At 45.4% G+C, this 14,965-nt stretch overlaps 1 long non-coding RNA gene across 1 annotated transcript in view; it reads right to left on the bottom strand.

The window, feature by feature from the left end:
* Positions 1-309: 309 nt before the first annotated feature.
* The window catches only part of LOC309554306, a 23,817-nt gene continuing 9,161 nt past the window's right edge, over positions 310-14,965 (bottom strand). Inside the window, exons 2-4 of the long non-coding RNA XR_014225226.1 lie at positions 13,989-14,025; positions 9,612-9,648; positions 310-342 (exon numbers count right to left, since the gene is read on the bottom strand). This is a non-coding gene — a long non-coding RNA (uncharacterized lncRNA). The remainder of the gene's footprint in view (positions 343-9,611; positions 9,649-13,988; positions 14,026-14,965) is intronic.

The raw sequence follows: 14,965 nt of genomic DNA, 5'->3' as shown, positions 1-14,965 counted from the left end.
CCCCTATACTGTACATGGACAGACTCCCCCTATACTGTACATGGAAAGACTTCTCCCCCTATACTGTACATGGACAGACTTCTCCTCCTATACTGTACATGGACAGACTTCTCCTATACTGTACATGGACAGACTTCTCCCCCTATACTGTACATGGACAGACTTCTCCCCCTATACTGTACATGGACAGACTTCTCCTATACTGTACATGGACAGACTTCTCCTCCTATACTGTACATGGACAGACTTCTCCTCCTATACTGTACATGGACAGACTTCTTCTCCTATACTGTACATGGACAGACTTCTCCCCCTATACTGTACATGGACAGACTTCTCACCCTATACTGTACATGGACAGACTTCTCCTCCTATACTGTACATGGACAGACTTCTCCTCCTATACTGTACATGGACAGACTTCTCCTCCTATACTGTACATGGACAGACTTCTCCCCCTATACTGTACATGGACAGACTTCTCCTCCTATACTGTACATGGACAGACTTCTCCCCCTATACTGTACATGAACAGACTTCTCCCCCTATACTGTACATGGACAGACTTCTCCCCCTATACTGTACATGGACAGACTTCTCCCCCTATACTGTACATGGACAGACTTCTCATCCTATACTGTACATGGACAGACTTCTCCTCCTATACTGTACATGGACAGACTTCTCCCCCTATACTGTACATGAACAGACTTCTCCCCCTATACTGTACATGGACAGACTTCTCCCCCTATACTGTACATGGACAGACTTCTCCCCCTATACTGTACATGGACAGACTTCTCATCCTATACTGTACATGGACAGACTTCTCATCCTATACTGTACATGGACAGACTTCTCCCCCTATACTGTACATGGACAGACTTCTCCTATACTGTACATGGACAGACTTCTCCTATACTGTACATGGACAGACTTCTCATCCTATACTGTACATGGACAGACTTCTCATCCTATACTGTACATGGACAGACTTCTCCCCCTATACTGTACATGGACAGACTCCCCCTATACTGTACATGGACAGACTTCTCCTCCTATACTGTACATGGACAGACTTCTCCCCCTATACTGTACATGGACAGACTTCTCCCCCTATACTGTACATGGACAGACTTCTTCTCCTATACTGTACATGGACAGACTTCTCCTCCTATACTGTACATGGACAGACTTCCCATCCTATACTGTACATGGACAGACTTCTCCCCCTATACTGTACATGGACAGACTTCTCCCCCTATACTGTACATGGACAGACTTCTCCTCCTATACTGTACATGGACAGACTTCTCCCCCTATACTGTACATGGACAGACTTCTCCCCCTATACTGTACATGGACAGACTTCTCCTATACTGTACATGGACAGACTTCTCCCCCTATACTGTACATGGACAGACTTCTCCCCCTATACTGTACATGGACAGACTTCTCCTCCTATACTGTACATGGACAGACTTCTCCTATACTGTACATGGACAGACTTCTCCTCCTATACTGTACATGGACAGACTTCTCCCCCTATACTGTACATGGACAGACTTCTCCCCCTATACTGTACATGGACAGACTTCTCCTATACTGTACATGGACAGACTTCTCCCCCTATACTGTACATGGACAGACTTCTCCCCCTATACTGTACATGGACAGACTTCTCCTCCTATACTGTACATGGACAGACTTCTCCTATACTGTACATGGACAGACTTCTCCTCCTATACTGTACATGGACAGACTTCTCCTATACTGTACATGGACAGACTTCTCCTCCTATACTGTACATGGACAGACTTCTCCCCCTATACTGTACATGGACAGACTTCTCCTCCTATACTGTACATGGACAGACTTCTCCCCCTATACTGTACATGGACAGACTTCTCCTATACTGTACATGGACAGACTTCTCCTCCTATACTGTACATGGACAGACTTCTTCTCCTATACTGTACATGGACAGACTTCTCCTATACTGTACATGGACAGACTTCTCCCCCTATACTGTACATGGACAGACTTCTCCCCCTATACTGTACATGGACAGACTTCTCCTCCTATACTGTACATGGACAGACTTCTCATCCTATACTGTACATGGACAGACTTCTCCTCCTATACTGTACATGGACAGACTTCTCCCCCTATACTGTACATGGACAGACTTCTCCTCCTATACTGTACATGGACAGACTTCTCCTCCTATACTGTACATGGACAGACTTCTTCTCCTATACTGTACATGGACAGACTTCTCCTATACTGTACATGGACAGACTTCTCCCCCTATACTGTACATGGACAGACTTCTCCCCCTATACTGTACATGGACAGACTTCTCCTCCTATACTGTACATGGACAGACTTCTCCCCCTATACTGTACATGGACAGACTTCTCCTATACTGTACATGGACAGACTTCTCCTCCTATACTGTACATGGACAGACTTCTTCCTCCTATACTGTACATGGACAGACTTCTCCTATACTGTACATGGACAGACTTCTCCTCCTATACTGTACATGGACAGACTTTTCCCCCTATACTGTACATGGACAGACTTCTCCTATACTGTACATGGACAGACTCCTCCCCCTATACTGTACATGGACAGACTTCTCCTCCTATACTGTACATGGACAGACTTCTCCCCCTATACTGTACATGGACAGACTTCTCCTCCTATACTGTACATGGACAGACTTCTCCCCCTATACTGTACATGGACAGACTTCTCCTCCTATACTGTACATGGACAGACTTCTCATCCTATACTGTACATGGACAGACTTCTCATCCTATACTGTACATGGACAGACTTCTCCTCCTATACTGTACATGGACAGACTTCTCCTCCTATACTGTACATGGACAGACTTCTCCTCCTATACTGTACATGGACAGACTTCTCCTTCTATACTGTACATGGACAGACTTCTCCTCCTATACTGTACATGGACAGACTTCTCCTATACTGTACATGGACAGACTTCTCCTCCTATACTGTACATGGACAGACTTCTCCTCCTATACTGTACATGGACAGACTTCTCCTCCTATACTGTACATGGACAGACTTCTCCCCCTATACTGTACATGGACAGACTTCTCATCCTATACTGTACATGGACAGACTTCTCCTCCTATACTGTACATGGACAGACTTCTCCCCTATACTGTACATGGACAGACTTCTCATCCTATACTGTACATGGACAGACTTCTCCCCCTATACTGTACATGGACAGACTTCTCCTCCTATACTGTACATGGACAGACTTCTCCCCTATACTGTACATGGACAGACTTCTCCTCCTATACTGTACATGGACAGACTTCTCCTTCTATACTGTACATGGACAGACTTCTCCTCCTATACTGTACATGGACAGACTTCTCCTCCTATACTGTACATGGACAGACTTCTCCTCCTATACTGTACATGGACAGACTCCCCCTATACTGTACATGGACAGACTTCTCCTCCTATACTGTACATGGACAGACTTCTCCCCCTATACTGTACATGGACAGACTTCTCCCCCTATACTGTACATGGACAGACTTCTTCTCCTATACTGTACATGGACAGACTTCTCCTCCTATACTGTACATGGACAGACTTCTCATCCTATACTGTACATGGACAGACTTCTCCCCCTATACTGTACATGGACAGACTTCTCCCCCTATACTGTACATGGACAGACTTCTCCTCCTATACTGTACATGGACAGACTTCTCCCTATACTGTACATGGACAGACTTCTCCTCCTATACTGTACATGGACAGACTTCTCCTCCTATACTGTACATGGACAGACTTCTCCCCCTATACTGTACATGGACAGACTTCTCCTCTATACTGTACATGGACAGACTTCTCCCCCTATACTGTACATGGACAGACTTCTCCTCCTATACTGTACATGGACAGACTTCTCCCCCTATACTGTACATGGACAGACTTCTCCCCCTATACTGTACATGGACAGACTTCTCCTCCTATACTGTACATGGACAGACTTCTCCTCCTATACTGTACATGGACAGACTTCTCCTCCTATACTGTACATGGACAGACTTCTCCTCCTATACTGTACATGGACAGACTTCTCCTCCTATACTGTACATGGACAGACTTCTCCCCCTATACTGTACATGGACAGACTTCTCCTCCTATACTGTACATGGACAGACTTCTCCTCTATACTGTACATGGACAGACTTCTCCTTCTCTATACTGTACATGGACAGACTTCTCCTCCTATACTGTACATGGACAGACTTCTCCTCCTATACTGTACATGGACAGACTTCTCCTCCTATACTGTACATGGACAGACTTCTCCTCCTATACTGTACATGGACAGACTTCTCCTCCTATACTGTACATGGACAGACTTCTCCTCCTATACTGTACATGGACAGACTTCTCCCCTATACTGTACATGGACAGACTTCTCCTCCTATACTGTACATGGACAGACTTCTCCTTCTATACTGTACATGGACAGACTTCTCCTCCTATACTGTACATGGACAGACTTCTCCTCCTATACTGTACATGGACAGACTTCCCTCCTATACTGTACATGGACAGACTTCTCCTCCTATACTGTACATGGACAGACTTCTCCTCCTATACTGTACATGGACAGACTTCTCCCTCCTATACTGTACATGGACAGACTTCTCCTCCTATACTGTACATGGACAGACTTCTCCTATACTGTACATGGACAGACTTCTCCTCCCTATACTGTACATGGACAGACTTCTCCTCCTATACTGTACATGGACAGACTTCTCCTCCTATACTGTACATGGACAGACTTCTCCCCCTATACTGTACATGGACAGACTTCTCCTCCTATACTGTACATGGACAGACTTCTCCTCCTATACTGTACATGGACAGACTTCTCCTCCCTATACTGTACATGGACAGACTTCTCCTCCTATACTGTACATGGACAGACTTCTCCCCCTATACTGTACATGGACAGACTTCTCCTCCTATACTGTACATGGACAGACTTCTCCACCCTATACTGTACATGGACAGACTTCTCCTCCCTATACTGTACATGGACAGACTTCTCCCCCTATACTGTACATGGACAGACTTCTCCTCCTATACTGTACATGGACAGACTTCTCCTCCTATACTGTACATGGACAGACTTCTCCTCCTATACTGTACATGGACAGACTTCTCCCTATACTGTACATGGACAGACTTCTCCTCCTATACTGTACATGGACAGACTTCTCCCCCTATACTGTACATGGACAGACTTCTCTTTCCCTATACTGTACATGGACAGACTTCTCTCCTATACTGTACATGGACAGACTTCTCCCCTATACTGTACATGGACAGACTTCTCTCCTATACTGTACATGGACAGACTTCTCCCCCCTATACTGTACATGGACAGACTTCTCCCCCTATACTGTACATGGACAGACTTCTCCTCCTATACTGTACATGGACAGACTTCTCCTCCTATACTGTACATGGACAGACTTCTCCTCCTATACTGTACATGGACAGACTTCTCCTCCTATACTGTACATGGACAGACTTCTCCCCCTATACTGTACATGGACAGACTTCTCCTCCTATACTGTACATGGACAGACTTCTCCTCCTATACTGTACATGGACAGACTTCTCCTCCTATACTGTACATGGACAGACTTCTCCCCTATACTGTACATGGACAGACTTCTCCCCCTATACTGTACATGGACAGACTTCTCCCCTATACTGTACATGGACAGACTTCTCCTCCTATACTGTACATGGACAGACTTCTCCATCTATACTGTACATGGACAGACTTCTCCTCCTATACTGTACATGGACAGACTTCTCCCCTATACTGTACATGGACAGACTTCTCTCCTATACTGTACATGGACAGACTTCTCCTCCTATACTGTACATGGACAGACTTCTCCACCTATACTGTACATGGACAGACTTCTCCCTCCTATACTGTACATGGACAGACTTCTCCCTATACTGTACATGGACAGACTTCTCCCCTATACTGTACATGGACAGACTTCTCCTCCTATACTGTACATGGACAGACTTCTCCTATACTGTACATGGACAGACTTCTCCCTATAAATGTACATGGACAGACTTCTCCTATACTGTACATGGACAGACTTCTCCCCCTATACTGTACATGGACAGACTTCTCCCCTATACTCTATACTGTACATGGACAGACTTCTCCCCTATACTGTACATGGACAGACTTCTCCCCTATACTGTACATGGACAGACTTCTCCTCCTATACTGTACATGGACAGACTTCTCCCCCTATACTGTACATGGACAGACTTCTCCTCCTATACTGTACATGGACAGACTTCTCCCCTATACTGTACATGGACAGACTTCTCCCCTATACTGTACATGGACAGACTTCTCCCTCCTATACTGTACATGGACAGACTTCTCCTCCTATACTGTACATGGACAGACTTCTCCCCCTATACTGTACATGGACAGACTTCTCCTCCTATACTGTACATGGACAGACTTCTCCTATACTGTACATGGACAGACTTCTCCTCCTATACTGTACATGGACAGACTTCTCCCCCTATACTGTACATGGACAGACTTCTCTCCCTATACTGTACATGGACAGACTTCTCCTCCTATACTGTACATGGACAGACTTCTCCTCCTATACTGTACATGGACAGACTTCTCCTCCTATACTGTACATGGACAGACTTCTCCTCCTATACTGTACATGGACAGACTTCTCATCCTATACTGTACATGGACAGACTTCTCCCCCTATACTGTACATGGACAGACTTCTCCCTATACTGTACATGGACAGGACTTCTCCCTATACTGTACATGGACAGACTTCTCCCTATACTGTACATGGACAGACCTTCTCATCCTATACTGTACATGGACAGACTTCTCCTCCTATACTGTACATGGACAGACTTCTCCCCTATACTGTACATGGACAGACTTCTCCTCCTATACTGTACATGGACAGACTCCCCCTATACTGTACATGGACAGACTTCTCCTCCTATACTGTACATGGACAGACTTCTCCCCCTATACTGTACATGGACAGACTTCTTCCCTATACTGTACATGGACAGACTTCTCCTCCTATACTGTACATGGACAGACTTCCCATCCTATACTGTACATGGACAGACTTCTCCCCCTATACTGTACATGGACAGACTTCTCCCCCCTATACTGTACATGGACAGACTTCTCCTCCTATACTGTACATGGACAGACTTCTCCCCTATACTGTACATGGACAGACTTCTCCCCCTATACTGTACATGGACAGACTTCTCCTATACTGTACATGGACAGACTTCTCCTCCTATACTGTACATGGACAGACTTCTCCCCCTATACTGTACATGGACAGACTTCTCCTCCTATACTGTACATGGACAGACTTCTCCTATACTGTACATGGACAGACTTCTCCTCCTATACTGTACATGGACAGACTTCTCCCCTATACTGTACATGGACAGACTTCTCCCCCTATACTGTACATGGACAGACTTCTCTCCCTATACTGTACATGGACAGACTTCTCCCCCTATACTGTACATGGACAGACTTCTCCCCCTATACTGTACATGGACAGACTTCTCCTCCTATACTGTACATGGACAGACTTCCATCCTATACTGTACATGGACAGACTTCTCCTCCTATACTGTACATGGACAGACTTCTCCCCCTATACTGTACATGGACAGACTTCTCCTCTATACTGTACATGGACAGACTTCTCCCCCTATACTGTACATGGACAGACTTCTCCTATACTGTACATGGACAGACTTCTCCCCTATACTGTACATGGACAGACTTCTCTCCTATACTGTACATGGACAGACTTCTCCTCCTATACTGTACATGGACAGACTTCTCTCCTATACTGTACATGGACAGACTTCTCCCCCTATACTGTACATGGACAGACTTCTCCCCTATACTGTACATGGACAGACTTCTCCTCCTATACTGTACATGGACAGACTTCTCCCCCTATACTGTACATGGACAGACTTCTCCTCCTATACTGTACATGGACAGACTTCTCCCCTATACTGTACATGGACAGACTTCTCCCCCTATACTGTACATGGACAGACTTCTCCTCCTATACTGTACATGGACAGACTTCTCCTCCTATACTGTACATGGACAGACTTCTCCTCTATACTGTACATGGACAGACTTCTCCTCCTATACTGTACATGGACCAGACTTCTCCTCCTATACTGTACATGGACAGACTTCTCCTCCTATACTGTACATGGACAGACTTCTCCTCTATACTGTACATGGACAGACTTCTCTCCTATACTGTACATGGACAGACTTCTCCCCCTATACTGTACATGGACAGACTTCTCCTCCTATACTGTACATGGACAGACTTCTCCTATACTGTACATGGACAGACTTCTCCCCTATACTGTACATGGACAGACTTCTCCTCCTATACTGTACATGGACAGACTTCTCCTCCTATACTGTACATGGACAGACTTCTCCCCTATACTGTACATGGACAGACTTCTCCTCCTATACTGTACATGGACAGACTTCTCCCCTATACTGTACATGGACAGACTTCTCCTATACTGTACATGGACAGACTTCTCCTCCTATACTGTACATGGACAGACTTCTCCTCCTATACTGTACATGGACAGACTTCTCCCCTCTATACTGTACATGGACAGACTTCTCCTCCTATACTGTACATGGACAGACTTCTCCCCTATACTGTACATGGACAGACTTCTCCCCCTATACTGTACATGGACAGACTTCTCTCCTATACTGTACATGGACAGACTTCTCCTCCTATACTGTACATGGACAGACTTCTCCATCCTATACTGTACATGGACAGACTTCTCCCCTATACTGTACATGGACAGACTTCTCCCCTATACTGTACATGGACAGACTTCTCCTCCTATACTGTACATGGACAGACTTCTCCCCCTATACTGTACATGGACAGACTTCTCCCCCTATACTGTACATGGACAGACTTCTCCTATACTGTACATGGACAGACTTCTCCCCCTATACTGTACATGGACAGACTTCTCCCCCTATACTGTACATGGACAGACTTCTCCTCCTATACTGTACATGGACAGACTTCTCCTATACTGTACATGGACAGACTTCTCCTCCTATACTGTACATGGACAGACTTCTCCCCCTATACTGTACATGGACAGACTTCTCCCCCTATACTGTACATGGACAGACTTCTCCTATACTGTACATGGACAGACTTCTCCTCCTATACTGTACATGGACAGACTTCTCCCCCTATACTGTACATGGACAGACTTCTCCTCCTATACTGTACATGGACAGACTTCTCCTATACTGTACATGGACAGACTTCTCCTCCTATACTGTACATGGACAGACTTCTCCCTATACTGTACATGGACAGACTTCTCCTCCTATACTGTACATGGACAGACTTCTCCCCCTATACTGTACATGGACAGACTTCTCCTCCTATACTGTACATGGACAGACTTCTCACCCTATACTGTACATGGACAGACTTCTCCTATACTGTACATGGACCAGACTTCTCCTCCTATACTGTACATGGACAGACTTCTCCTCCTATACTGTACATGGACAGACTTCTCCTATACTGTACATGGACAGACTTCTCCTCCTATACTGTACATGGACAGACTTCTCCCCCTATACTGTACATGGACAGACTTTTCCTTCCTATACTGTACATGGACAGACTTCTCCTATACTGTACATGGACAGACTTCTCCCCTATACTGTACATGGACAGACTTCTCCTCCTATACTGTACATGGACAGACTTCTCCCCCTATACTGTACATGGACAGACTTCTCCCCTATACTGTACATGGACAGACTTCTCCCCTATACTGTACATGGACAGACTTCTCCCCTATACTGTACATGGACAGACTTCTCCCTCCTATACTGTACATGGACAGACTTCTCCTCCCTATACTGTACATGGACAGACTTCTCCTCCTATACTGTACATGGACAGACTTCTCCTCCTATACTGTACATGGACAGACTTCTCCCCCTATACTGTACATGGACAGACTTCTCTCCTATACTGTACATGGACAGACTTCTCCTCCTATACTGTACATGGACAGACTTCTCCTCCTATACTGTACATGGACAGACTTCTCCTCCTATACTGTACATGGACAGACTTCTCCCCTATACTGTACATGGACAGACTTCTCCTCCTATACTGTACATGGACAGACTTCTCCCTATACTGTACATGGACAGACTTCTCCCCTATACTGTACATGGACAGACTTCTCCCCCTATACTGTACATGGACAGACTTCTCCCCCTATACTGTACATGGACAGACTTCTCCTATACTGTACATGGACAGACTTCTCCTCCTATACTGTACATGGACAGACTTCTCCTCCTATACTGTACATGGACAGACTTCTCCCTATACTGTACATGGACAGACTTCTCCTCCTATACTGTACATGGACAGACTTCTCCCCCTATACTGTACATGGACAGACTTCTCCTCCTATACTGTACATGGACAGACTTCTCCCCCTATACTGTACATGGACAGACTTCTCCTATACTGTACATGGACAGACTTCTCCTCTATACTGTACATGGACAGACTTCTCCTCCTATACTGTACATGGACAGACTTCTCCCCTATACTGTACATGGACAGACTTCTCCTCCTATACTGTACATGGACAGACTTCTCCCCCTATACTGTACATGGACAGACTTTCTCCCCTATACTGTACATGGACAGACTTCTCCCTATACTGTACATGGACAGACTTCTCCTCCCTATACTGTACATGGACAGACTTCTCCTCCTATACTGTACATGGACAGACTTCTCCCCCTATACTGTACATGGACAGACTTCTCCTCCTATACTGTACATGGACAGACTTCTCCTCCTATACTGTACATGGACAGACTTCTCCTCCTATACTGTACATGGACAGACTTCTCCTCCTATACTGTACATGGACAGACTTCTCCTCCCTATACTGTACATGGACAGACTTCTCTCCCTATACTGTACATGGACAGACTTCTCCTCCTATACTGTACATGGACAGACTTCTCCTCCTATACTGTACATGGACAGACTTCTCCTCCTATACTGTACATGGACAGACTTCTCCTCCTATACTGTACATGGACAGACTTCTCCCCCTATACTGTACATGGACAGACTTCTCCCCCTATACTGTACATGGACAGACTTCTCCTCCTATACTGTACATGGACAGACTTCTCCCCCTATACTGTACATGGACAGACTTCTCCTCCTATACTGTACATGGACAGACTTCTCCCCTATACTGTACATGGACAGACTTCTCCCCCTATACTGTACATGGACAGACTTCTCCTCCTATACTGTACATGGACAGACTTCTCCTCCTATACTGTACATGGACAGACTTCTCCCCTATACTGTACATGGACAGACTTCTCCCCTATACTGTACATGGACAGACTTCTCCCCCTATACTGTACATGGACAGACTTCTCCTCCTATACTGTACATGGACAGACTTCTCCTCCTATACTGTACATGGACAGACTTCTCCTCCTATACTGTACATGGACAGACTTCTCCCCCTATACTGTACATGGACAGACTTCTCCTCCTATACTGTACATGGACAGACTTCTCCTATACTGTACATGGACAGACTTCTCCTCCTATACTGTACATGGACAGACTTCTCCCCCTATACTGTACATGGACAGACTTCTCCTCCTATACTGTACATGGACAGACTTCTCCCCTATACTGTACATGGACAGACTTCTCCTCCTATACTGTACATGGACAGACTTCTCCCCCTATACTGTACATGGACAGACTTCTCCTATACTGTACATGGACAGACTTCTCCCTCCTATACTGTACATGGACAGACTTCTCCTCCTATACTGTACATGGACAGACTTCTCCCCCTATACTGTACATGGACAGACTTCTCCCCTATACTGTACATGGACAGACTTCTCCCTATACTGTACATGGACAGACTTCTCCCTCCTATACTGTACATGGACAGACTTCTCCTCCTATACTGTACATGGACAGACTTCTCCCCCTATACTGTACATGACAGACTTCTCCTCCTATACTGTACATGGACAGACTTCTCCCCCTATACTGTACATGGACAGACTTCTCCTCCTATACTGTACATGGACAGACTTCTCCCCCTATACTGTACATGGACAGACTTCTCCCCTATACTGTACATGGACAGACTTCTCCTCCTATACTGTACATGGACAGACTTCTCCTCCTATACTGTACATGGACAGACTTCTCCTCCTATACTGTACATGGACAGACTTCTCCCCTATACTGTACATGGACAGACTTCTCCCCCTATACTGTACATGGACAGACTTCTCCTCCTATACTGTACATGGACAGACTTCTCCCCCTATACTGTACATGGACAGACTTCTCCCCTATACTGTACATGGACAGACTTCCCTCCTATACTGTACATGGACAGACTTCTCCCCTATACTGTACATGGACAGACTTCTCCTCCTATACTGTACATGGACAGACTTCTTCCCTATACTGTACATGGACAGACTTCTCCCCTATACTGTACATGGACAGACTTCTCCCCCTATACTGTACATGGACAGACTTCTCCCCTATACTGTACATGGACAGACTTCTCCCTATACTGTACATGGACAGACTTCTCCTCCTATACTGTACATGGACAGACTTCTCCCCTATACTGTACATGGACAGACTTTCCCCCTATACTGTACATGGACCAGACTTCTCCTCCTATACTGTACATGGACAGACTTCTCTCCTATACTGTACATGGACAGACTTCTCCTCCTATACTGTACATGGACAGACTTCTCCTCCTATACTGTACATGGACAAGACTTCTCCCCCTATACTGTACATGGACAGACTTCTCCTCCTATACTGTACATGGACAGACTTCTCTCCCTATACTGTACATGGACAGACTTCTCCTCCTATACTGTACATGGACAGACTTTCTCCTCCTATACTGTACATGGACAGACTTCTCCTCCTATACTGTACATGGACAGACTTCTCCTATACTGTACATGGACAGACTTCTCCTCCTATACTGTACATGGACAGACTTCTCCCCCTATACTGTACATGGACAGACTTCTCCTCCTATACTGTACATGGACAGACTTCTCCTCCTATACTGTACATGGACAGACTTCTCCTCCTATACTGTACATGGACAGACTTCTCCCTATACTGTACATGGACAGACTTCTCCTCCTATACTGTACATGGACAGACTTCTCCCCTATACTGTACATGGACAGACTTCTCCTCCTATACTGTACATGGACAGACTTCTCCTCCTATACTGTACATGGACAGACTTTCTCCCCCTATACTGTACATGGACAGACTTCTCCTCCTATACTGTACATGGACAGACTTCTCCTATACTGTACATGGACAGACTTCTCCTCCTATACTGTACATGGACAGACTTCTCCACCTATACTGTACATGGACAGACTTCTCCTCTATACTGTACATGGACAGACTTCTCCTCCTATACTGTACATGGACAGACTTCTCCCCTATACTGTACATGGACAGACTTCTCCCCCTATACTGTACATGGACAGACTTCTCCTATACTGTACATGGACAGACTTCTCCTCCTATACTGTACATGGACAGACTTCTCCTCCCTATACTGTACATGGACAGACTTCTCCCTATACTGTACATGGACAGACTTCTCCTCCCTATACTGTACATGGACAGACTTCTCCCCTATACTGTACATGGACAGACTTCTCATCCTATACTGTACATGGACAGACTTCTCACCCTATACTGTACATGGACAGACTTCCTCCCCCTATACTGTACATGGACAGACTTCTCCTCCTATACTGTACATGGACAGACTTCTCCCCTATACTGTACATGGACAGACTTCTCCCTATACTGTACATGGACAGACTTCTCCCCTATACTGTACATGGACAGACTTCTCCTCCTATACTGTACATGGACAGACTTCTCCCCTATACTGTACATGGACAGACTTCTCCTATACTGTACATGGACAGACTTCTCCCCTATACTGTACATGGACAGACTTCTCCTCCTATACTGTACATGGACAGACTTCTCCCCCTATACTGTACATGGACAGACTTCTCCTCCTATACTGTACATGGACAGACTTCTCCTCCTATACTGTACATGGACAGACTTCTCCCCTATACTGTACATGGACAGACTTCTCCTCCTATACTGTACATGACAGACTCTCATCCTATACTGTACATGGACAGACTTCTCCCCTATACTGTACATGGACAGACTTCTCCTCCTATACTGTACATGGACAGACTTTCTCCCTATACTGTACATGGACAGACTTCTCCTCCTATACTGTACATGGACAGACTTCTCCCCTATACTGTACATGGACAGACTTCTCCTATACTGTACATGGACAGACTTCTCTCCTATACTGTACATGGACAGACTTCTCCTCCCTATTGTACATGGACAGACTTCTCCTCTATACTGTACATGGACAGACTTCTCCTCTATACTGTACATGGACAGACTTCTCCCCTATACTGTACATGGACAGACTTCTCCCTATACTGTACATGGACAGACTTCTCCTATACTGTACATGGACAGACTTTTCCCCCCTATACTGGACATGACAGACTTCTCCTCCTATACTGTTACAATGGACAGACTTCTCCTATACTGTACATGGACAGACTTCTCCCCCTATACTGGTA

This window comes from Pelophylax lessonae (genome assembly GCF_965119305.1).
Source record: "Pelophylax lessonae genome assembly, chromosome: 4".
Lineage (NCBI taxonomy): Eukaryota > Metazoa > Chordata > Amphibia > Anura > Ranidae > Pelophylax > Pelophylax lessonae.
The sequence above is the reverse complement of the archived record's forward strand: the minus strand, read 5'-3'. Positions and strand labels throughout refer to the sequence as shown.